This window comes from Mauremys mutica, chromosome 4, assembly GCF_020497125.1.
Source record: "Mauremys mutica isolate MM-2020 ecotype Southern chromosome 4, ASM2049712v1, whole genome shotgun sequence".
Lineage (NCBI taxonomy): Eukaryota > Metazoa > Chordata > Testudines > Geoemydidae > Mauremys > Mauremys mutica.
In genome coordinates, this window is record NC_059075.1 from 37,692,979 (window position 1) to 37,717,264 (window position 24,286).

Genomic DNA, 24,286 nt, shown 5'->3' on the forward strand with positions numbered 1-24,286 from the left:
GAGTTCTTGTTATTAGTTCTGTACTTCTCAGAAGAAGTAACACAAGACATCTGTGTTACCAAGACGATGAAGATATTTACTCTTTCTGAAGTAGCTGCTTGTCTTCATTATCAAAATATTCTATATCTGCATGTGAGAGGAGAGAGGAAGAGAGTGAGAGGTTGAGGTTAAACTGTTGCTAGCTCTGTCACAGATTTCCTGTGTGACCTTGGATAAGTCTATTTTTTTTATGAGATTACTAGTTTGGCTGCTAAAGGTGATGGTGTCGATGTAATAGACTTTGATAAGGCATTTGACTTGCTATTGCTTGACATTTTGATAATTTTATTTTGTTCTAGTTTTTTTTAACATGGCACACATTCAATGGATTAAAAGCTGGCTAACTGAAAGGTGTCAAAACATAATTGTAAATGGGGAATCGTCATCGAATGAGCACGTGTGATGCAGTAGGGAGCAGGGTGGATTGACCTGGGAATGTCGTTTAGTTTTACTGGGACTGTCTGCATGGGGATGGGAGAGCAGAGGATAACTTTAGGTGAAGGGACAGTACCTGAGCCAGGAAGCGGGGGTGGGGTGAGTCGACACCTTTGCCCGGGAAACTAGAGAAAGGGGGAGGGGGAGAGAAGGAGGGCAAGAGAGCCTGCTGGAGGGGTTTTGGGTTTCAATTTTGATCTGGCTGGGAACCCCAACTCTGGGGTCTAAGATCCTTGCCCCCCAGAGGGACTTGGCTGAGGGGTCCTGGTTGTACCTACAAGCCCTGCTTGGGACCGTGTTCCTGTCGTCTAATAAGCCTTCTGTTTTACTGGCTGGCTGAGAGTCACGGTGAATCGCAGGAAGTGGGGAGTGCAGGGCCCTGACTCCCCCACACTCCGTGACAGCATGTTTCTAGTGGGACAGAGCAGGGTTCAGTTCTTGGCCCTATGCTATTTAACATTTTTATTAATGACCTGGAAGAAACATAAAATTATCAATGATAAAGGTTGCAGATGAAACAAAAATTGGGAGAGTTGTAAATAATGAAGATAAGTCATTGATACAGAGAGATCTGAATCACTCCTAAGCTAGTTTCAAGCAACCAATATGCAGTTTAATATGGTTAAATATAAGTGTATACATCTAGGAACAAAGGCCGTACTTACTGGATGAGGGGGACTCTATCCTGGGAAGTAGTGGCTCTTAAAAAGATTTAAGGCAGAGGTTCTCAAATTGGGGGTCGGGACCCCTCAGGGGGTCATGAGGTTATTACATGGCGGGGTCATGAGCTGTCAGCCTCCATCCCAAATCCCACTTTGCCTCCAGCATTTATAATGGTGTTAAAGATTTTAAGGTCAGAAGCGATGACTATGGATCTTATTATTATGATCATTTAATCAGACTCCCTGCATAACACAGGACAAAGAACAGTACCCAGTAATTTCAGCATCAAGCCCATAACTTCTGTTTAAGATGTAGCATATCATGAGCTAACTTTGCCACCATTTATTTTTTAAAATTACATTCAGTTGGATGCAAAACATCCTGAGACTTTAGCAAATGATGATTCGCCCCTTTCCAGTTGCCTGAACCGTTTGAGGCTTAGAGGCCACTAACATGCAGCTCCTTTGTTATAAAGCTCTTGACCCTGAGTTATTGGTAACATTCAAATGATTAAAACAGAGATTTTTAATGACAGTGTTGCCAACTTTCACCATTTCTTCCTAACTAATGTGATTTCATCCAGGGCTGGTGACAGTCTCCCATGAATTTCAGCCCTGCCTGAGGTGGGTGGGAGGAACCCCTGGTTGTCTTCCCCATGCCCACCTCCTGGGGAAGAACAGTCAATTAGGGCTGCTTCAGGAGGCAGGCAGGGGTCTCTCTCTCTCCCTTCAGGAGAAGAGAGGAGTTTTGCAGTAGGGGAGAGGGAGCAGTGGATGTAATTGTGATGGGAAGGGAGGAGGGATCAGAGAGAGCCCCCAGCAACTCAGAATAGCTGTGCTTCCTCCTTCCCTCCTGTGCACAATGGGTCAGTCTGCTACCTGCTCCTCCACACTCTCCTCTCCATTCCTGCAACACCAGGCCTGGGAAGGGGGAGGGGATGAAGCACCTAAATGCCCCTCCCCCTTAGGCCTGGGAAGGGAAAGGGGACCCAGCTGCTGCTGGCTTCCCAGTCACAGGACAGAAGGTGGAAGTGAAGAACCCCAGGAGCTGCCAGAGGAGTAGAGGGAGGTGGGGGTGGGGACAGAACTGATGTGGGAGCTCTGGGGGATGCTTAATTAATTGCTGGGAGGCTCAAGAAGCAGACATGGGGGTGGGGAGGACAATTAGCGTTGCCAACACTCCCAGATGTACTGGAGGTGACTCTGATCTCCGGTGCAGGGGCTCTCACTGGCTGCTCGATGGTACAGAGCATCCAGCTTCTCCACAATATATAATGATTTTGGGGGTCTGACCCATGATTTTTGCCCTGTTGGGGTTGGCAATAATGTAATTTATTTATGCTTATGTCTGGTTTGCTTTCCGGTTCCCAGATGATAGCACAAGCCTGCTGGGTCAGATTTCCAGTACTGCATGGGAATGTTTAAATAAAAAGTGTTTTTGTTTAAACAGAGGGAGGAAAATAATATTTCTAGTTACACTGTAATGTACTGCTGTGTGTGTTTGTGTGCCTGCCTGTGCCAGTCCCAGTGCCCCCTTCACAGTGAAATCAGAACTGTTCAACTTTGAGTCATTAGCCCTATATTGCCCAGAGCTATGGGAGAGTATTTCTGCTCACGTGGCAGAGGTTGAGTTCTATACCCATTGCCACCATCAAGTTCCTAATGCCCATGCTCTGCAGCATAGTGACAACCATGACATCCTAAGTGGCTGTGGATTTGTTACAGGATTATGTTTTGTAAAGCCCTATGGGTTATAAAAATTTACATTTTGGACATAAAGCTAGTTGTTTTTCAGACTCAGGCAGATCAAGGACTTGAACCTGGGTCTCTGACAACTCAAGTAAGGACCTGAACCACGGGGCTATTGGGAATTCCATCCCCAGTCATGGGACTGAGCTGCTGACCTCTCCTTTACGTGGCCAGTGCCTCAAGAGAACAGCTGTGGGGAGATGCTCTGTAATTCATCTCATGCCACTGAGGTGAGCTAGGCTAGGCAAAGCCCTCTAGTTGTGTTTGTAATTATTACAGCTCTCAGGCTCTGGCATGTTTACCTTGGCTCCATTTGCTCTGTAATGCACTGCAGAAAGCCACAAGCTTCTGTGAGAAGTAGGAGTTCAGTTGGGGATTTTCAGCCCAACAGAAGGGTTTCAGTCTCCAGCGTAACTGAGGATAGAAATTCTTGGTATTATACCTGCAGTGGCTGGATCTAACTGCTGTATTGAAAGGAGAACATCTGTGTTTAGGTCCATCCTGTAACGTGCTGAGTTCCCTCCTAGCCACAGTGAAGTCTCTGGGAGTAAAGAACACCAAGCACCTCCCAGGATCATGCCCTTTGGTTAAATACCAGAGTGTGAAAAACTTACGGAGCCATCTCAGCAGGGTGGTTTGGTCTCTGAGGTTAGCTCTTGGCAGCACATAACTGCACGATGGACAGGAGGCAAGGACAATGCAAAAGTAATTTCTCCTCAAGTGCTATTTCAGGAAGGTTCGTCTTACTATATAACACAGTGAATTCCCTTTGGAGATAGATATCTGTGCCACATAGAACCTGACCCTGCAATTCTGGCAAATAGCTGGTCTCCCAGGATGGATAAATGACATGGGAGAGGTGGATCCAGAGTGGCGGGGAAATCGGTGAGGTTTCAGCAGTAGCACAAGCTGCTGTTAGCTCTAACTCATTTCATATGCTCTGGCACTTAGGGGTATATTATCCTAAATGTGTGTGGGCATGGTGTGTGGGGTTTCCTGCAGGAATGGTCAGGGGTGATTACAGTTCACCCCAAAGACAGGCAGGGTCACACAGCAGACTCGGGGAAAGTTCTCACTCCAAAATGTGAGGATTGCCTTGTTTCTACCTTAATGTGGTATCACCTAAAGCCTGGGAAAAACTGAAGGGAGTATCTGGGTAAATTGAGGTATGCTGTGCACCAATGATGAGGGGTTTAAATGATCAGTTTTAGCCCCAACTTTTCATTGGGCTACAGGGGGGAAACAGGAAGCAGATTTAATATAAAATAAGGAAAAATGAGGGGATTATCTAGGCAAAATCTCTGGCTTCTCCCACACTGACAATTCATTCCCTTATGCCACTTGGAGTTTAGAGGCTTCTCCTGATTTTCTGACTTTGTCATTTTTTTTTCTGGATTCCTGCCTCCTTTGTTCCTTAATTGGGCCCAAATGTTGTGGGTTGTGGGGCAGGGTTATTAAGTACTTTCCATCTATTATAGCCCAAACTTCAAGACCATGCCTGATCATTCCACAAGATCTATTTTTCCCCCAATGATGTGAAATTAGTGGTGGCTGGGTTGACTGCCCTGAGTACAAAGTCCTCTACTTAGCCCCAGAGCAGATATAGGATGGCCAGCAACAGAGTGAGCTTCTCCAATTCTGCTCTTCCTAAATATGACTCAGCCCTGCAGGAACTGCCACTAAGGGGGAGGGGAAGTTCAGTTTGCTTTGTTCATTCAGCCCTTGGCCTCTCAGACTAACAATTGAGATACTGGATTTTGTGACATGGACACCTGTCTGCTGAACTGAGATTCCCAACTCATGTAAGCCACCTAATGGTGCTGTGTAAACCAACCTGGATTTGAAGTAGTCACCTAGATTAAAATTTTCCAGTGAGCTTTGGGCCAGGTTTTCAAGTGCTCAGTATGCACAATCAAGGCCATAAGTCAGCTCCAATTTGGCCACTTACAATTTTTTCAGCAGTGCTCAGTACCCAGCAGCTCACATTGTGACACTCATGGCCAGATTGTCAAAAGAGCTCCATGCTGAGCTCTTCTGAACATCTGGCTACTGATTTTGGTGCCTAAATGGCAGCTGAACTCTCTTAGACATCTGGCCCCTAATGAAGAGAAGCTCTGAAGTGTGTGCAATTTTAACTAAAGTTGTGATGTTAAAGCAGGTTTGTGAAAGTGGTCAGTTTTGTGTGTAGACCAGAGGTCGGCAACCTTTCGGAAGTGATGTGCCGAGTCTTCATTTATTCACTCTAATTTAAGGTTTCATGTGCCAGTAATACATTTTAACATTTTTAGAAGGTTCCTTTCTATAAGTCTATAATATATAACTAAACTATTGTTGTAAGTAAAGTAAATAAGGTTTTTAAAATGTTTAAGAAGCTTCATTTAAAATTAAATTAAAATGCAGAGCCCTCCGGACCGGTGGCCAGGACCGGTGGCCAGGACCCAGGCAGTGTGAGTGCCGCTGAAAATCAGCTCGCATGCCACCTTCATGCCATAGATTGCCTACCCCTGGTGTAGACACTCATGCTTGGGTTTAAACTTGGCTTACATTGGTTTAGCTTGCCATTGTCCTCCAGCAGGGGCTATTTCTGAGATGCAAGGGCTCAGCCTTCCCCTCCCATGTTTGCCTTTCCCATCTCAGGAGAGCTCATTATTAGGTTTGGTGAGTCTTTTCACTTCAGATGAATGTGATTGTTCTGTTCCCAGGGCAGAGCTCAGTAGTAGTGGCAGAGAAGAAAAAGAAAACCCTTCTCACGTGACTATATGGATTTAAAATTTGTTCCTAGCTTCAGGTCTTCAGTAACTTCAGTGCCATGAAACCAAAGATTAATTTGGCCCAGAAATTTGTGTATGTGTGAGAAATGCTATGGTTAAATCTGCTTTGAAAATAAAATATCAATAGCACAGGAAAAATAAGCAAGAGAGTCTGTATCCATGTATTCCCCAGAGTTGAGTAAATTTTACCAGTTCTCTGATTGGTGGAGAGAACAGCCTATTCAGCGTCATCCTGCCTCTTGATGCCCGCTGAGTGAGAGAACCTGCCCAGAAGGGCTAGGTGAACCTGCATCTGACTTTTGTTCCTGAACAAGGCCATGACCACACGACAAACTTTGGTTGATGCAAGTTACATAGGCATAAACCCACCACAGTTAGTACATTGCTTGTGCGCGTGCATATTTTGCTCCTTGTGCCAGCGGTGCACATACTCACCAGGAGTGCTTGTACAATTGCACAGGGCAGTGCACCATGGATAGGTTTCCCATAAGGTTGCCAAGCCTCCAGGATTGTCCTGGAGTCTCCGGGAATTAAGGGTTAATCTTTAATTAAAGATTATGTCACACGATGAAACCTGCAGGCTTATGTACAACCAAAATTGGCAACCCTATTATCCCAGTGTGCAATCCGCCACCATTCAGTACACTGTCTTTTTTGAAGTTTTGGCAATGCAGGAAGGGCGGCCATCACGTCCCTCGGCCTGCGCCGCTTCCTGCAGCCCCCACTGGCCTGGAGTGGCGAACCGTGGCCAGTGGGAGCCGTGATTGGCCGAACCTGCAGACGCGGCAGGTAAACAAACCGGCCCGGCCCACCTGGGGCTTTCCCTGAACAAGCGGCTGCCCTCGTTTGAGAACCACTGGTCTACAGCATCTGGGTTTGCTGCCAGAGAAATCTCATTATGACCCGGTGAATCTCTGTTTCCTTTTCCTGCTGGGACTCCTGGGCCTTTCTCCTCTCTGTGCTTTCCTTCTCCAGGCTTTTTCACAATGCTCATCCTCCAGGCACTGTGCTCATGGTCCAGTGCAGCACTGGCTTGCAGGATCTCATTGAACGTGTCATCCCGAGTCCTCTTCTTTCTCCTCCTTCTCTGGCTCAGGGATTCCGTGGGTGTGGAGGGGCCGCAATGGCAGCAGCTGCAGCTAAAACACACATTGTCCGTATAGTCACAACAGAAAGTGAAAGTTAAGATTCAGAACTCCCTTCCCTTGCTACCCTAAAGTTTTAAACAAGACATGCCTATTGACAACGTCTACTTGGGAGTGCTTGTGCACGGCATCACTCAAAGTGCCAGGCATGAATAGTATGGCCCGCCAAGGGTGAGGGAAATGAGAAGGGAATTGCTCAGTTGCATCAAACTACGAGTATAGGGCAATGTCACTGAATACTGGCACCATTTTCCATAGATGATGGGATTTTTATCTCACTCCTGAGGGTAACAAAGACGCAGAGAGCAGAGTTATCATGGACTGGCATGGGAAAGTGTCCTACCATTGAGGAAAAAAATAAGACTGCCATCCCTAGAAATCTTTGGGAGAGGATAGCAGAGTACTTCCATGCATGTTTTATCGAGCATTCTCAGGAGGATTCAAGAGAATAAGAGGAACCTAATTAATGTGATGAGGTTTGGAGTTCAATCCCTGACTGGGGAAAGGAATTTATCAGAGTCACTCACATTTTTTATTACCTTCATTACTATTTATTTCTATAGCCCCTTAATGTGCATGGTGGTCAGGAATGATTTTAGACTTCGTTTCCCTTTTAATTCTATTCATGTGTGTGCTCACGCATGCTCACAGGCTCAGTGGCATTCAAAATAAGAATAAATCACTTTATTCAGACAGTAAAATTCCAACCTCTCTGGCTGTAATCTCGTGTTGGAATCTCCTTGTTGATTGAAATCTGATCTTTGGATAATGTTTGAGTAGATTTGTGCATGTACAGACACCTATTGGCTACAGCCCTGAGGTTTGCTGATAGTTATCACAAGTCGAGGCTCAGTAATGGAATGGAAATTACAAGGTTCACTGCTATAATTTCCAGAAATGTCCTGAAGCTGATTTTGGAGCAGTGATATAGTTTAATACAAGTGTGAGTGGCCTAAATACAGATAATTAACATTTGGGTATCTTCTGTGTTCCATACGAAGTGAAAGAAGCTGGAAACTAGAATGCTAGAAGGATAGTGGCAGTATCAAAGCAGACCTGGTAATATAGGACAGAATGTACAAAGTTGGTGGCCTAAGGTTAGGTGTCGTGATCTAAGGTACTGTTCATGTGTGACCCTTAGTTAGTTCTCCCATAGCTGTTTTGGTTCTGTGGGCTGGCAGTAGTAAAAACTGAGTGTTGTCTATAAATGCAACTCACAGACAGGGAGTAGATATGCAGAATAGTCAGAGCCATTTTTATATAGTCCATTTTCCACAATCACTTTTTAAAGGGGCAGTGTCGCAATTTAATATAAATCCTATTTTATGGGAATTTGTTATGAGATCAGCACAGAGTTATCTGCAGTGGTGAGTGCACTGCTCTCACAAGGAAGATGTAGCATGAAGAGAGAGTGGTGATTCTGAAGAAAACTGAAATAAAATTAGTGTTATTATTTAGGTACCAGCAGTGTGCTTGGCTTTGTTCACTAAAACCTATAGGGAACCACAGTTCTGTGCGCTGAAAAGCCTACTGGCTGAATGCTCATTCAGTGCAAAAGTCACAAGGATACCTATGGGGCAGTGAATTGTCACGCATTTGTGTGCTTCATGTTAGGAGTGACTCTTCAGGAAAAATGTGAATGAAGAGAGATGAATGCCGTGCACAGTAGTACAAAGGGTGTTCCAGGTTTATGGGCCAGCAAAACAAAGAAGACAACTGAAGGGTGTTTGTTTGACATGCCAGCCTACATATTAGCTTCACTTCATGGCAAGGCAGAGTTCTCCCTTAATTGTACGGAGTGTTGGCTCTGAAAGTGGGACATTAGGTTCCCCCAGGATGCTTTGCAGCACTTTCTCTGTATCAGGGCATTCTCTAGCCTTGCAGAATTAGGATCTGGTTGGGAAAGTTTACACAAAAGAGGTAGGGGGCTCTGCTGGAGGCTTTGCTCTCATTTAACCCATCTTGCCTCCTCCCCTTGGATTGATTTGTTTATACAGGCTTGGTTGCCTCCAGCAACACATTATTAGTGTGAACTTTCATGTATCCTTGGAGACCTGAAGATTTCCCTGCAAACCTTTTGAATTCTTAGTCTCCATGGAGGGTGAAATGAGCAGGCATTTCAGTCTACAGATGCAGTTGCTTTGGATTTTCTTACCCCTTTATGTGAATATCTTAAAGCCAAATTGGTACATCTCCCCAGCAGCCAATGTAACTGAACCCCCAACCTCCACCATTTCCTCTCTCAGCCTCTGTCAGCAGGGCACCAGCCCCAGGAAAGGCAGCCATTGACCCCAGCCATTGACGCTACCTAGTTAAACAACATTAAATGCCCTAGCTGAGACCAGGGAGCATGCCACGCTTAGCTAAGAGGATGCCGGCAGTGCAATGAGCTTGTCTCCTCTGTACATGGCTCACTCAGGTTTACTCCCTGCTGATTGGACTCTCCTTCAGACTGCCTCAGCTCAGTTTGAAATTGCAGGTCTCAGAGTCCTTTTTTTAGCGCCTCTTTACATTTTGTGTCCTCGTCTTGTCTATACCCAGCATGGATTAAACATCCTGGAAATACCCTGATTTCCTGTCTAGCAATAGTTGCTTGAGTGTCCAGGAACAGAATGGACCATGAGGACTGAACTCCCCTGCAGGTGGTTTTTGGCAGGTCAAAGGTGAGACACATTGGCAGAGAGCGGTGTTGCAGCAATGGTGGAAGTACAAACAAGTATTTTAATAACCACTGAGCAGGGGCAGATGGTATGGTGGTTAAAACACCCCAACAGCCCCTGTACATTAGCATTGCTGTTCCAGGAGCTGTAATTTTATGGGGGGAAATATAGACAAAGCCTCTTTGTTTAGTGTGAATCCCTTACAGCAGACACTCCATGCACCAAGAGAGCTAGAAGCTGAAATGCCATCCTCTGTGGACTCCACAGTGCACTCTTTCCTTGCTTGTACTAACTTAGGGCTCTGTGTAGATTACATTACAACTGCTCAGTGAAGCAGAGGTGATGCTGAACTCAGCTATCTTTTTGAGACTGTCCCTAATGCAGACTTGCTGGTGTGTTGATCATTGCACCTCCTGCAAGATGTACTTACAACAAGCCACTGTATCATGTATCAAACAGGTTGCCATTATGAGCGCCTATTGTCCCCAGCCCTGTCCTCCTTCCTTCCTCCAGGCTATTTTCTGCTGATGGGGGGGAAAGGGAGAAGAGAGGGAGTGCTGGGGGATGGGGATGGGTTTGTATTGTGCAGTGCCATGATTGACAGTCCAGCTGCATCCACAGAACAAAACCAGTTTGTCTTGCATATCTAAACAACCAAAGGCTGAACTAATGGAACAAACAGGTGTGAGGAGGGGAAGGAAGGGGGTGCCACACTCAGGCAATAGTTCGCCGTCTATGCTGGTAAAAAGAAAATCAGGTCAGTTTGAACCGACACATTCCTCACAAAGAAGGCTGGAGGCCTTCTTCAGTGAGGGAAGGTGTTTAAGATTAACCCCTAGTTTAAAAGTGGATTCCAAGTCAGATGCCATGTGACCAGATTGCCTGCAATCTTTCTGGCATGCACCTGGAAACCTCGGCACAGATGCCTTTTGATTTCTGCTTCAGCACAGGGAGGAAATGAGAGACAAGACAATAAGAGAGTGGACAGGTAGGATACATTCTTTTTTCACAGCATGCTGAAGTGGATGCAGCAAATGGCGTTGTGACAGATGAGATCATGCTTGTTCATCTGTCTTATTGAGAAGTCATAAAATTGAGGTTGTGAGCATGGTGGCTTTTAAAGATCACATAGTGCTTTTTGCAGAATAAGGGTTCTAAGCAATGGCTTCCCAGTGAAATTCCATTTCAGATAGTTGCATAGGATACTCTCTTCCTAAAAGCCCTGGTAGTTTCATTTGGATTGAGGGGAAATGTGTTTTTCACTCGCTGTCCTATGCTATTGCATGTGCTGTTAAACAGCTCCTGCATTCTGTCCCAGAGGTGGCTGTATTTGGGTAGTGGGTATAGCTATCTGTTTGTGATTCAATTAGAAACAGCTGTAAAGTGCTTTGGGATCCTTTAGGGTGCAAGAAGCCATAATATATGTTGATAAGATCATTTGTGTTCCCCCAAACCATTGGCTGCAAACATTTACTACATACTCTGATGTTATGCTGTTAAATTATCAGGACAGTCCCAAAGCCTGTCTATTGCACAAGCTGCCCTGAAGCACCATTTTGCTAGGTACTGTATAAAAGCATGTGTGTGTTTCACCTGGATTTCTAGGATCCTACAGGATGACTTATTGTGCTGTAGTGCTTGATTGAAGCTCCACTGTTACGTATAATGCAAAGATGGCCTGGTTAAAGAAATCTTTATTCACTTAATATCCACTAACTAGCTGCATTTTAAAAATATTTAATTTTGCCTGAGAAGTTCCTTCCTCCCCCACCTCAAGTTTGTCTCTATCTTCTCATTTTTATTTCCTTTCTGGGGTGTCACATTCCTGCTCCCATCCCACAAAATAACAGGGACCATCTCTCCAGTTCAGAATGGCTTGAGAGACTGCAGCAAGGTGATGCAAGGAGCCACCATCCACTCCCTAAAGGATGACCACGTTGCCTCCTTAGCCCTTCTGACCTCTGGCGGCACAGGGTGATGGAACTGGCCATTCCCTAGATGGTGACGCTAAACACTGCCACCAAAGTAGTGCAAATACATATATTTCTTTTTGCTTAGGAACTTGAGAGCAATTCTATTCATAGTGTTTAAATATTAGTCAGTAATTAAAGGGATACTATCAAAATAAAAAAGCTATATGCTGTTTATATTAATAAAACAACTATTGCTACAGAAATGGGAAGTGTACAAAAATGTAATTTAATTTTCACCACTCGTGATTTATTTTTGCACTTCACTGAAGGATGCAATTAGGCTGGCAATTTTTTAGTCAGTCTCACTCTCTAGTTTTTGTGCTCTAGCCTAAAACAATTTGATTGCTGTGTGTGGGTTTCCAGCACTGCAGGAGGATATATAAGTAATAAGAATAATCATTGTCTTTTCTTATTTTGTCTTTGTCTTTTCTTATTTTTTTAAACCATGAAATCATTTCTGTTACCAAACCTTCTGTTCTACAAACCCTAATGGCATGATTTTAATCCCACTGAAACTGGTGTGAATTCAGAGTAACTCTATTGAAGTCGATGGAATTATATTGGATGTAATTGAGCTCAGAATCAGGCCCTAAATGTTGTGATTAAAGTGCTTCACAGAGCTCCTTCAGCAGGGCCCAGAGAATATTACTAAGATTGCTAAATTTTTGGTGCAATTTCAGCAATGCTGAAGTTAAAGCCTAGAGTGGGCTATTGTACCATTTCTAATCTTAATCCATGAAGTCTTGGGAAAGTAGATAATCCTCACTCTTTCACTACCACCTCCTCAAAGAGCTGAGGATGCCAAACATCACCTACGTGCCTGTGGACTTTGTTTTGAGATGGAAACTATCAACTTGAAAATCACATATCTGTCTGGAAAACTTTATGTACTATAATTGAGTATGTTTACTTGGTGCGTTTGAGAGTACTTTGTGTGTAGTCAGTCAGTTTCGCCTGTTTGTGTCAGTCTGTAGCACGACAGCAGAGAAGACAAGCACATTAAAAGACAGGAAAATGTGGTTATGAATGCACAAAAATTGCTGGGAGGATGGAGGGGTTCTAATGCATAGGTGTCACATATGACTGCTCTTTTAAATTTTGAATTGACTTTCAAGTTGACATCCCTATAATGTGATGGGAATGGAAGTCAATGTTTACTTAATATGCTGATTCTGATGAAGGGGGAGAATTAACTTTCAAGAGGGTTTAGGCATTGGACTGAGATTCTGGAGATTCAGATTCTGTTTCCTGCTCGGCCACAGACTTCCTTTGTGATGATGGGCAGATCACTTAATCTCTATGTTTCTCAGTTCCTGATCTGTAAAATGGGGATGATAATAATTCCCTAGCCTTTGAGACTATTGTGAGGATACAGTCATTCATCTTTGTGAGCTGCTCTGATGCCATGCTGATGCACGCCATAGAAAAGCCTGTAAAATAAATAACACGTCACCCCATAGCTTCTGCTGCAGGAGTTTCTGTATTGAAGTAGTAGCACAGGAGGGGGCTGCAGCTTTGTGAAAGCTTTGGAACACGAGGGATTCCTTTATCAATCAGTTTTATGATGACTCTCTCATCTCTAGACAAACATGTTATCCTGCTTATGAATTTTAAAGTACATCAAACGTAGTCTGGCTTTGAAATTATCATCCACTATGTCCTTCCTGAAAACGCAGAATTGCCCCTCCTTCTCAAGAGCTGGGGAGCACTTTGTTAATAAGCTTGACTAAACAAGTCTTTATTAAACTGTTCATGTTGCTGGGTTGGGGGATTTATTTGTCCCCATCCTCCATTCAGACCGTGACCTGGATGAATCAACTGTAATGCCCAAGATCTGAAAAGCTTTGATCTATATAGTCGTAACTGCAATTAGCAGCTCAGCAGCTTGTTTCCTGGGGCAGGAGAAGGCCTTGGGGTTTCCTAGTGTGTAACTAAATGTCACTCACTTTGAGTGTCAATCAAGTAATTCAGCAGCATGTGATTTCTCCAGTAAATCCCCAGTCCCATGAAAATCAATGGAAGTTTAGGATGGTACTTGGGCCATTGTGTTCATTGTGGTCTCTCTGTGGCACCTCTTTATGAACTGATACCCCAGCCTCTATGTCATGACTGTCACTCACATTGTTTTTACCTACATACTACAAAAGAGCAGGGAAAAGTAGTGGGCCAAAATCTCATTTCTCATTGGTGTAAAGGGGCCAGCTGTGGTCCAGGGAAGAAACTTAGTTTCTCTCAGCCGCTAGTATTAGCATTCTTCCAGAAACTCTTGTCCAAATATAGTTCATCTCTCTTTTGATGGGGTGACACAATTACAAGGGGCATGTGTTTCCACTATTCCATGTTAGACTATATATTGGCCTTTGATAAAAAGTCATCTCCAAATTGAAGTTAAAGAGAAACACCAATTATTTTACCTAGTATCAAAACAAAACATGAAATTTCAGTCTAGGACCTAGGTGATGCATTATTCTCTCCAAACTGGCGAACAAGATTCCAATCTTATTTCTTGTAGATTTGATACACCTGGCTTCCTGTGTAGTGCACTAACTCACCATGTAGACAAGCCCTTAGTTCAGCAGTGACCATGGGGAGTGCCTGATATTGCTTAAGAGCAAACTTCTAGGTAAGCTGATCATGAAGCAGTGTTCACAGCCTCTGAATGGAGTTTGGTCCAGTCCAGGTCTCCTCTTCTGCAAGGATGGTGGTTGTAACATGAAGAATTGTGAGTTGGCCCTAAATCGGGTGTGAAGGAGAATGAGGGCGTTCTGATGGATCATGGAGGATACTAGGTTGGGAATGAGTTTATGAAAATTTGGAGAGCCCAAGGAAACCCTCAGCAAACCTTTCCTGCTACTGAGAATCCACTAGGGTGTGGAGTAGTCTCCCAAGAGAAGTGGTGAAAGCTACACCACCAAGGATATTTAAAACTAGATCTGACAAAACATTGGGAAGCATATAGACCAATCCTGTTCTGGCCCATAGGGGGTGGACTAGATATCTACCCAATAGCTCTCCTTCATCTCCAATTGTATATTTCTAAAATGTGTAACAAACTTCTCCTCTTCAAGGGATGAAAGGGTTAATACTATCTGGGTGAAAATCTCTGCTTCCTATGAAGTGAGTTTCCCAGGGCCTGTTAGTGACATCCTTGTGCACCTAATGGGGGGGGTGGGAGCTTAGTCTCAATGGCCGAATTAATTATGAGCTCTAATTGGTGACAAGAAACAAAGGAAAGGCTTGGGGAAGCTGATCTCATCTCTCTGGCCTCTTTGCTTTGCTGTCTCAGCCATAAAGATGGGAACCAGGGACAGCAGGCAGAAAATTCTGTCAAAAGGCTTTCTGTGGGTGCGTGGAGGGTTGGGCAGGGGATGGAGGAGGGTGAAGGGGTGGAAAGAGTGAGAAATAGATCGATCGCATTTGTTTAGGAAGTCAGGGCTTCAGGCTGGAATTTTCATCCTTCCCAGCCACAGGGTTGGTTTAAGCCACGCACTTGGTTGTAAAAGTTTTGTTTAAGCAATTTACCCTCTGGTTGATCCTCCACCTTGTTCTGCCCTGACCTCAACCTGCCACAAGCAGGTTACAGTCTCTGTTATATAGGAGGATGTTTTTTCTTCTAGCACTTACAGTAGAGAAAATCCAGTCTGCTACATGAAAGTGATTGCTGAGGGAAATGTGGGAGAGAAGGGACTGAGAAGAGGTGTGCATAAGGGGTCTTGTGGTTGAGAGGCAGACCTGAGAGTTAGGAAATGTAAATCCCAGATCTGCTACTGACTCACTGTGTAATCCTGGCCAAATCATTTAAGCTAAAATTCTCAAAAGACTAATTCTAGGTGCTTCAGTATTTGATTGCCCAACTTGAGAAACCCAGAGCTTGATTTTCAGAGGTGCAGAACTGAAATTGGTGGGAGCTGAAGCACTAAGCACCTCTGCAAATTGGGCTGTAAGGTATCTCAAGTTGGACTCCCAAAATTCATAAACACTTTTGAAAATGTTGGTTTTAACCTCTCTCTGCTTTAATTTCCCCATATGTAAAAAGCAATAGTTATACTTCCCTACCTCAGAGGGTTAATTAATATTTGTAAAGAATGTTGAGCTCCCTGAATGGAAGGTGTGAAGAACTGCAAAGTATTAGTGTTCTTATTGCTATTGTTGCTAAGAATATTATATTGAAATTTGAGCTTGAATCCACACGTCTCACAATAATATACATTCAAGCTAGAGGACTGGGGAAAGAAATCTAGATTAATAAATTCATGAATTCTATGGCCAGATCATCTAGTTGTGATCATCTAGTCTGACCTCCTATGTAACACAGGCCATAGAACTTCCCCAAAATAAAACAAACTAATTTAGTTTAAATGGCACAGGTCACGCTAGAACCTGCAAGGCCAAATTTTCTAACAAAACCCCTGTTTTCCCAAAAGACAGTGATTTCTGCTGTACTCTGCCATGCAGGAGGCTTGGGTTTGGATTTTGGTCCCAGTCTCCCTTCTTGGAACAGGGAATACAGTGGAGACTGTGTCCTTTGCCCTTGAGAGGATAAGAACAGCAGCCATCATCCCTCTGGCAGATCTTAGTAATGTTCATAGAGACATGAAGACATCATGACCTATCCTTGCTGTGAGGAGAGTGGTTATGATGGACAAAGGTAAGAGAAACTGTAGGGATCCTCTGGGATCCCCCAGGAGGGGAAACCACCTATTTTTAATATTTATATTGCAGTAACACTTACAGGCCAACCAGGTCAGGGCCACATTGACTATAGAGACATATACAAGGAAATGACAGTCCTTGCCCCACATAGATTACAGTATAAAAGACAAAACATGATTTTCCAATTCCCGCCTTGAAATAAGGGGCTCCACCTCTTCAACACTCATGCACTCACTGGCAATTTTCCAGAAGTCAGAGGGTTTTGGAGAGTAATTCAGAATTCTCCTTTTTGTGTTGTTTGGATTAAACTTCTTTATAAGGTTGCTTCTTGTTTTTCTAACTCTCCCCTCAGAGTCTTCATAACTTACTCCGAACACCACAGGTTGCTTCCTGCAAAATGCATCTTCCCTGGGGAATTCCCTCTGCGCTGGGAACTATAGCTCATGATGCCAGTTTCATGATATCACAAGACCCCTCTCTGCAGAGAGGAGGCAGCACATACCGTGAAATGCCCCAAAGTCCAATTTTCATCTTTCTGTGGACATCATCTTTATTTTTTGTGGACTTCTATTAACTACCTCATAGATCTCTTTATCCAACTTTTTGTTATCAATCAGTGGGGAGAATAGCCAGTCTTATGTGGCAGGAGCATGGGTCTGTTGCGGGGTGTGTGTGTGTGTGGGTGTGTGTGGGTGGGTGGGTGTGTGCGCGCATTCACTACATCTCTCAGGTCTTGGGGTGGTCCTGGGCAAGGAAGTCTCATTGATTGATTCTTTCATCCGGCCCATCCACTCCCAAAATGGATTACTGCTGACCTCTTCTATGTAGAGTTGAGCAAATTTTTTTCAATTAATAGATTTTTCATCAAAAATGCATTTTTGGTGCTCTAAAACTGTTCATAAATTCAGGACAAATTTAATGACTAGTTTGGCTGAGAAAAATCTAAAATAATTTCTAACAGTTCAAAAAATAACTAGATAAGTTCATGGCGGATAGGTCCAATGGCTATTAGCCAGAATGGGTAGGAATGGTGTCCATAGCCTCTGTTTGCCAGAAGCTGGGAATGGGCAACAGGGGATGGCTCACTTGATGATTACCTGTTCTGTTCATTCCCTCTGGGGCACCTGGCATTGGCCACTGTCAGAAGACAGGATACTGGGCGAGATGGACCTTTGGTCTGACCCAGTATGGCTGTTCTTATGAAAAAGTTCATGTTTCATTTTGACTTTTTTGTTTGAAAATAGTGTTTCAAATTCAAATTTGGCCAACTTTTTTTAAGCAGAAAAACACCCACATATGGACAAACTGAAAAAATTATTTTGAATCAACACAAAACATTTTGGTTGATTTTAAATCCCTTTTTAAAGTTTTCAGTTTGACAAAAAAAAATAAAAATGGTTTCAGTTATTAGCCACCTGGATTTTTTTTTCAGTTTGGTCCCCAAACCCAAAATCCGTTATTTGCTCACTCTACCTGAGTCATTAATGTAGCCCTCTAGTGGGGCAGCCTGCTTTACTCACTGTAGGTGATTGCAGTCAGGTCTACTGCCTGCTGTTCTCATTTGAATTTTTTTGTACCCTCCTCATCACCCTTGTCCTACTCATTGTTGCTTCATCTGGTCCATCTCATTGTTGGACCCAAACCATGGGACTATGGCTCACTCTTTCCTTGTGGTTTCCACATTTGGTCAGCCTGCACCATCCAGACCCTAATTCCACTTACCATGTGTACAACAAATTCATTTAAAATTCTTTCACTTTTTTGACAACTTGACAGTGTCAGTGGAAAATCAGTGAGATCTTCACAAGCCGGGCACTTTAAAGTCTTCCAGATAGCTCTTGTCTTGAAATCTCTGTTATCTTTCCTGCTGCTTCAAGCTCAGTACATTCTGTCTCCCTATAATAATGAGTGGGGAAGTGAGGGAAACCCTCAGTAACCTTTGAAATGTTATGTGAGTGGAATGATGCTGGTTTTTCTCCGGGGACACTGACAGAGTTTTGTCCCTGTGGTCTTGAGATTTTATACCAAATTGGATTTTATATCTAAACTGTTTCCCGGGGACATCACCTGATAGGAGATTTGGAATGATATGGGGCACGTTTTGCATCAAAGGCATTATGTTCTGTTTCATTCTAGGGACAATTAAATGATATCAGGCTACCTTTCCCCAGTGCACATGGCCTTTATTTAGCTTGAAAGGGACTAGGGAATGTTTATACATTTCCATCAGGGAGCGAAACAATAGAGAGGAATGGATTTTTGAAAGTGTGATGAATACTGTGAATTTAAAATGTTGATTCCTGTTTGACCTGGTCTGGAAATACATTCTTCTTCTTCTTCCCCTTCCGCTCCCAAGTGAACTAGTTTGAATGCATCAGGCGGCAGCGTTGTTATATGAAGAGTTAACTTCAGAAAGCGATTCAGCTGCTGGCATTGGGAGGAGGCTGCTGGGCGCTACCGCAAGGTGATCAGCTGACATGCTTCTTGCCAGAACAAGGAGGTGTATTTATTTTTCCCATTTAAATAAATAAAAGCTTAACTTTTCAAGTTAGTCAGATATTTGTCTCCAACCATCCCGCCCCGCGCCCGTCTGCTTCTGCCAAACTCTCTGCCTGTTCCCTGCCCCCTATCTCCCGCCCTATCTCCCGCCCCTTGTCTTCTGGGTGTGCCTGATCGCAAAGTAACCTGCACATTTTTTCCTATCTGCCCTTCCCACGCGAACAAGACGGGCCGATTGGCAGGCATGAAAACAGCCCCGGGTGCTGCTCAAGCATGCAAAGTGCATACCTCCCTACACGACTCCCACACGGACGCAGCCTCTGTCTCTCTCACACACACACACACACACGCCCGGCGAGCCTGAAAGCCATGGGTTGGCGTAGAGGAACTTGCTGAAGTGCTCTGCCCTCCCCCAGCCCCCCTCCCCCCGGGTAAGTGCAACAAGTGAGAGGAATAAATTCACCTGAGTGATCTGTTTCTGTTTGGTTTCAATTCCGGGGGATCCAGAAGCTGCCATGGGAGAAAGGACTACAATGATGGGGTCACTAACGTGGGGAGATGAATGGGTAGATTTTAAAAAGCCAGTTGGTTTGCAGAGAGAGGGAGCAGGTCGAAGAAATGTCTTAGCTGCTGAAGTCTGTGTGAACTTGTAACCGGATAGCATTGACTTGGGGAGAGGGGGGGAAGGGAGCTGATGCTTAAAACTGGTGGGATGAAGCAGGATTGCCCTTTGGCCCTACAGAAGCCAGTTGGAAAGCTTTTATACCGTGTTTGTGGAAGGTGCAGCCTGTATAATGACATCAGCTTGCAGTGTTTTCCCAGGCTGAAATGTTACTTTGCCTGTTGCTATTTTTATAATGTCTCTCTTGCACTATTACCGATGTCTCAGTTTAAAAATTAAGAGGATGATGATGCGGGGAGGGAAAGTTGATGCTTAACTGTTTGGGGAGGTGATTTATTTTCTGATGGGGGATCCCATCATAAAACAAAGTAGATGGGATTGTACCTTGCCTGACAAAAGCTTTTAGCTGCTTCTCTGCATGGTGAGATGAGGAAACTGAAACAAACAAAAATGAATGTATTAATTTGCTCCATGTATTGTGGAGGGGAGAATGGAAATCTGTGTGTAATACTATCTAGAAACGTTACAAGGTGTCTCCAGGAAAGAGGCAGAGGTTTCTAAACAAGTTTTGCCATGAGATTAACAGCTCAGAGGAGTTCTTTGTAGAAATTCAGTGGGTGAGTGAGCAATTCAGATTAATCAAGTGCTGCATTGTTTGGCGATTTCTGTGTTTCAACATTTGTTCTAAACAAGAAATTCATTGCACTTGTGTGCAGGAATAAATAACTGAATTTACAAACAACCAGAACTTTTGGGATGGGGTCCTGAAATGCAGAAAGCAAAGGTCTGTTAAAGGCAAGTCCTGTGGGGAGGATAATTTGATACCGGCTATTTTTTTACATGCATGTTATTTTTAAACAGTGGGTTGGATTGCGACCTGATTATATTTAAGAGCATAAAATATCCGTGCAGTGCATTTCTAGACATGAAGATGGGTGAAGAAATTCACACAAATATTGATGATTCTGTGCCTAATGAACACCATCCAGGCTTTCATTTCCTTATTACTCAAAAATTCTTAATTCAGCAGCAACTTTCCATGTGTGGTCTTGTCAGAGTGGTGAATTTTTTTCAGGGAAGTTGCGGCAAAATCCATCCAGCTATTTTTAAGTTAACCAAGCTTGGGGGTGGAAAATTGTGTCTGTTTTTATACAATAATTAAAGCTGTTCATTCTGTGCACAGGAATTGCAAATGGCTGGACTTGGAACATTTTAAAATTTACCATAGTCATTGATTTTAAGACCAGAAGGGACCATTGGCTGAGGGAACTGGGCTTATTCAGTCTGCAGAAGAGAAGAGTGAGGGTGGGATTTGATAGCAGCCTTCAACTACCTGAAGGGGGGATTCCAAAGAGGATGGAGTTAGGCTGTTCTCAGTGATGGCAGATGACAGAACAAGAAGCAATGGTCTCAAGTTGCAGTGGGGGAGGTCTAGGTTGGATATTAGGAAAAAAACGATTTCACTAGGAGGGTGGTGAAGCACTGGAATGGGTTAGCTAGGGAGGTGGTGGAATCTCCATCCTTAGAGGTTTTTAAGGCCCGGCTTAACAATGATTTAGTTGGGGTTGGTCCTGCTTTGAGCAAGGGTTTGAACTAGATGACCTCCTGAGGTCTCTTCCCACCCTAATCTACGAGTCTATGATTGTGATCATTCAGTCTGACCTGGAACCATAGGAATTCCCTGAATTAATTCCTGTTTTGAATGAAAGCGTATCTTTTAGAAAAATATGTGATGTTGATTTTAAAATTGCCAGTATTGGAAAATCCACCATAATCGTTGGTGAATTGTTCCAGTGATTACTTACCCTCACTATTAAAAAGTTGTGCCTTATTTCCACTCCAAATTTGACTAGCTTAACTTCCAGACATTAGATTTTGTTATATCTTTGTCTGCTACAGGGAAGAGCCCTCTGTTATCACATTCCTGTTCCCCATGCAGATACATATAGACTGTGATCGAGTCACCTCTTAACCTTCTCTTTGATAAGCTAAATAGATTTCACTTCAAGGAATATTTTCCAATCCTTTAATCATTCTGGTGGCTCTTTTCTGAACACTATCCGCTTTTGAATCGTGAACCCTAGAACTGGACACGGTGTTTCAGTAAGGATCACACCAGTGCCAAATACAGAGGTAATATAGGGTTTGGCTATACTTGCAGGTGTGCAGCGCGGGGAGTTAAAGCTGTCTTCGTACAGCTGTGTAGGGAAAGCGCTGGAGTGTGGCCACATTTGCAGCATTTGCAGCGGTGTTGGGAGTGGTGCATTATGGACAGCTATCCCACAGAGCACCTCGTCCCATTTTGGCGCCATTGTGGCACTGTGGGTTGTGGGAAGGGGGCGGAGGGTGCGGGTCATTCTGCTTCCTGTCCCAACGCATCGCTTCACATCCCAGCAATCCCTGTTTTTCCGTCCACGTTTGGCGCCATCTTGCCTCTTTCAACGGTTTCTATGCAGCGCGATTTCTGTGGGAAATGGAGCCCGAACTGCTGAGGAATATGCTGATGAGTCTCGCCAGCACATCACGTTTGGCAGTTGAGCTATTCCTTAAGATCCAAAGTGATGAGGAGTCCGACGATGATAGCGAGTCACCTGACGCGTATGACACTAAATTGCTTCTGGCATTCACGGAAATGCTCAGCACCATGGAACGCCGTTTTTGGGTTTGGGAAACAAGCACTGAGTGGTGGGATCACATCGTCATGGAAGTCTGGGATGACGAGCAGTGGCTGCAGAACTTTTGGATGAGAAAAGCCACTTTCATGGGACTGTGTGCTGAGCTCGCCCCTACCCTGTGGCACAAGGACACGAGATTGAGAGCTGCCCTGACAGTGGAGAAGCGGATGGCTATTGCAATCTGGAAGCTGGCAACTCCAGACAGCTACCGATCGGTCGGGAACCAGTTTGGAGTGGGAAAGTCGACCGTTGGAATCGTGTTGATGCAAGTTTGCAGGGCCATTAATCGCATCCTGCTAAGAAGAACCGTGACTCTGGGGAACGTGCAGGACATTGTGGATGGCTTTGCACAAATGGGTTTCCCTAACTGTGGAGGGGTGATAGATGGGATGCATATTCCTATTCTGGCACCACCCCACCTAGCATCCGAGTACGTTAATCGGAAGGGGTATTTCTCTATGGTTCTCCAGGCGCTTGTGGCTCACCGTGGGTGTTTCATTGACATTAACACAGACTGGCCTGGAAAGGTGCATGATGCATACATCTTTCGGAACACTGGTCTGTTCAGGAAGCTGCAGGCAGGAACTTTTTTCCCAAACCGGAAGATCACAGTAGGGGACGTTGAAATGCCCATTGTGATCCTTGGAGACCCCGCTTACCAGTTAATGCCGTGGCTCATGAAACCATATACAGGGAAGCTTGACAGGAGCAAGGTTCAGTTCAACTACAGGCTGAGCCAATGCCGAATGACTGTGGAGTGTGCTTTTGGCCGTTTAAAGGGGCGCTGGCGATCTCTGTATGGGAAGCTAGACTTGGGGGAAAGCAGCATCCCCGCGGTTATATCCGCGTGCTGTACTCTCCATAATATTTGTGAAGGGAAGGGTGAAAAATTCAGTAAGGCATGGACCTCTGAAGTTCAATGCCTGGAGGCTGAATTTGCCCAGTCAGAGAGCAGGGCTACTAGAGAGGCCCAGCACAGGACTGCAAGGATTAGGGATGCCTTGAGGGAGGAATTTGAGGCTGAAAACCAACAGTAATGTTTGGTGCCTTGCACGGGAGTGAAGTGCAGTGGTTACAATGTTAGTAGGAATCTGTTTTTCCTAAGCTGATTTGCAGTGCCTGTTTCTTTCCTGGGCTAAGGTATCTTTGACTTTCTGCAATAATAAAGAATGTATTCAAAGCCAAGAATTCATTTATTGAAAAGAAAATAACTTTATTGACAGACACACAACATTTTGGGAACCTAAAAGGGCAGGGGGGTGGGGTGGGGAATTGTACAGTCACAGGTTTGAATATGTCCTGTCTGGAGTGCTGTGCAATGACTGCTGCACTTCAGGATGCCTATACTGCATGGTGATAGGGGTTGAGTGCAGAGGGTAAGGGTCATAGTTCTCAGGGGGTTGGTGAACGTACAGGTGTTGGAGGCAGCTGGTGGTGGTAAGAACCTGGATGCTGGGGAAGGGGGTTTTGAGCTGACATTGGGGCACAAGGGAAAGAGCTTTGGGACAGGGAGGGGCCGGCACGGTAGTGCTGTGCCTGCATGGCTACGAGCGCCTGGATGGAGTCCGCTTGGCGCGCCAGGATGCTTATCAGCTGCTTTGTGCTTTTCTTCCTGGCCGCTGCGTTTTTCTGGCGGATCCTGCTTTCCCTTTCCCTCCAGTCCTGCACTTTTTGATTCTCAGTGACAGAGTGATCCATCACTGCTTGCAGCAGGTCGTCTTTGCTTTTTCGCGGCTTCTTCCGGAGGTTTTGGAGTCTTTGAGCTGTTGATAACACTGGCAGCCGAGATCTCAAGGTTGCTTGTGGAAAGGCAAAAAAGGCAACACTTAACAGAGGCAGCATTGTTTATATCTCAGACAGTTATTCCCACACAGTGAAGGAGTAACTTTCTTCACAATAGCATAATTTTCCCATACCAAAGAGAGCGCACATAACCCACAGGAGCCCCAAAATGGTGAGTAAGGGGGACTGATTGCTTCAGGGCTCTACTGTCCTTGGGGTTTCTGTGCGTTGGGGAAAGCAAACAGCTGCAGGGGGCACCTACACTGAACATTCTCCCAACATTTTCCACAGGAGTTGATCCTGGAAGATACCTCGCTGCTGCGGGTCACCTGGGAAGAGCGGGAGGGTCTTCTACAGCAATGCGGATTCTGCCCTGGCCCCTATGCAATTTGCCTGTGTGCAGCAATGGTCCCCCCACCCTTCGCGGCACAGTGGCACGGGTGCATTAGCCTGACTGGGACAAGGACCACGGTGGTTCTCCCAATAAACTTGCGCAAGCGCATTGCCCACGCTCTGGCTGAAACTTTTGAAGAGATTACCGAGGCTGATTACCGCGATGTGATAGACCACATCAATGTGCTATTCCACATCTAGGCATGCATGCATGCAGCCCTAACCCTC

The 24,286-nt window shown here is 44.6% G+C and overlaps 1 protein-coding gene across 4 annotated transcripts in view; it reads left to right on the plus strand.

Annotated features, from left to right (window-relative positions):
• The window catches only part of STON2 (stonin 2), a 94,164-nt gene that overhangs the window by 15,124 nt on the left and 54,754 nt on the right, over positions 1-24,286 (plus strand). The gene's annotated exons all lie outside the window — the stretch shown is intronic.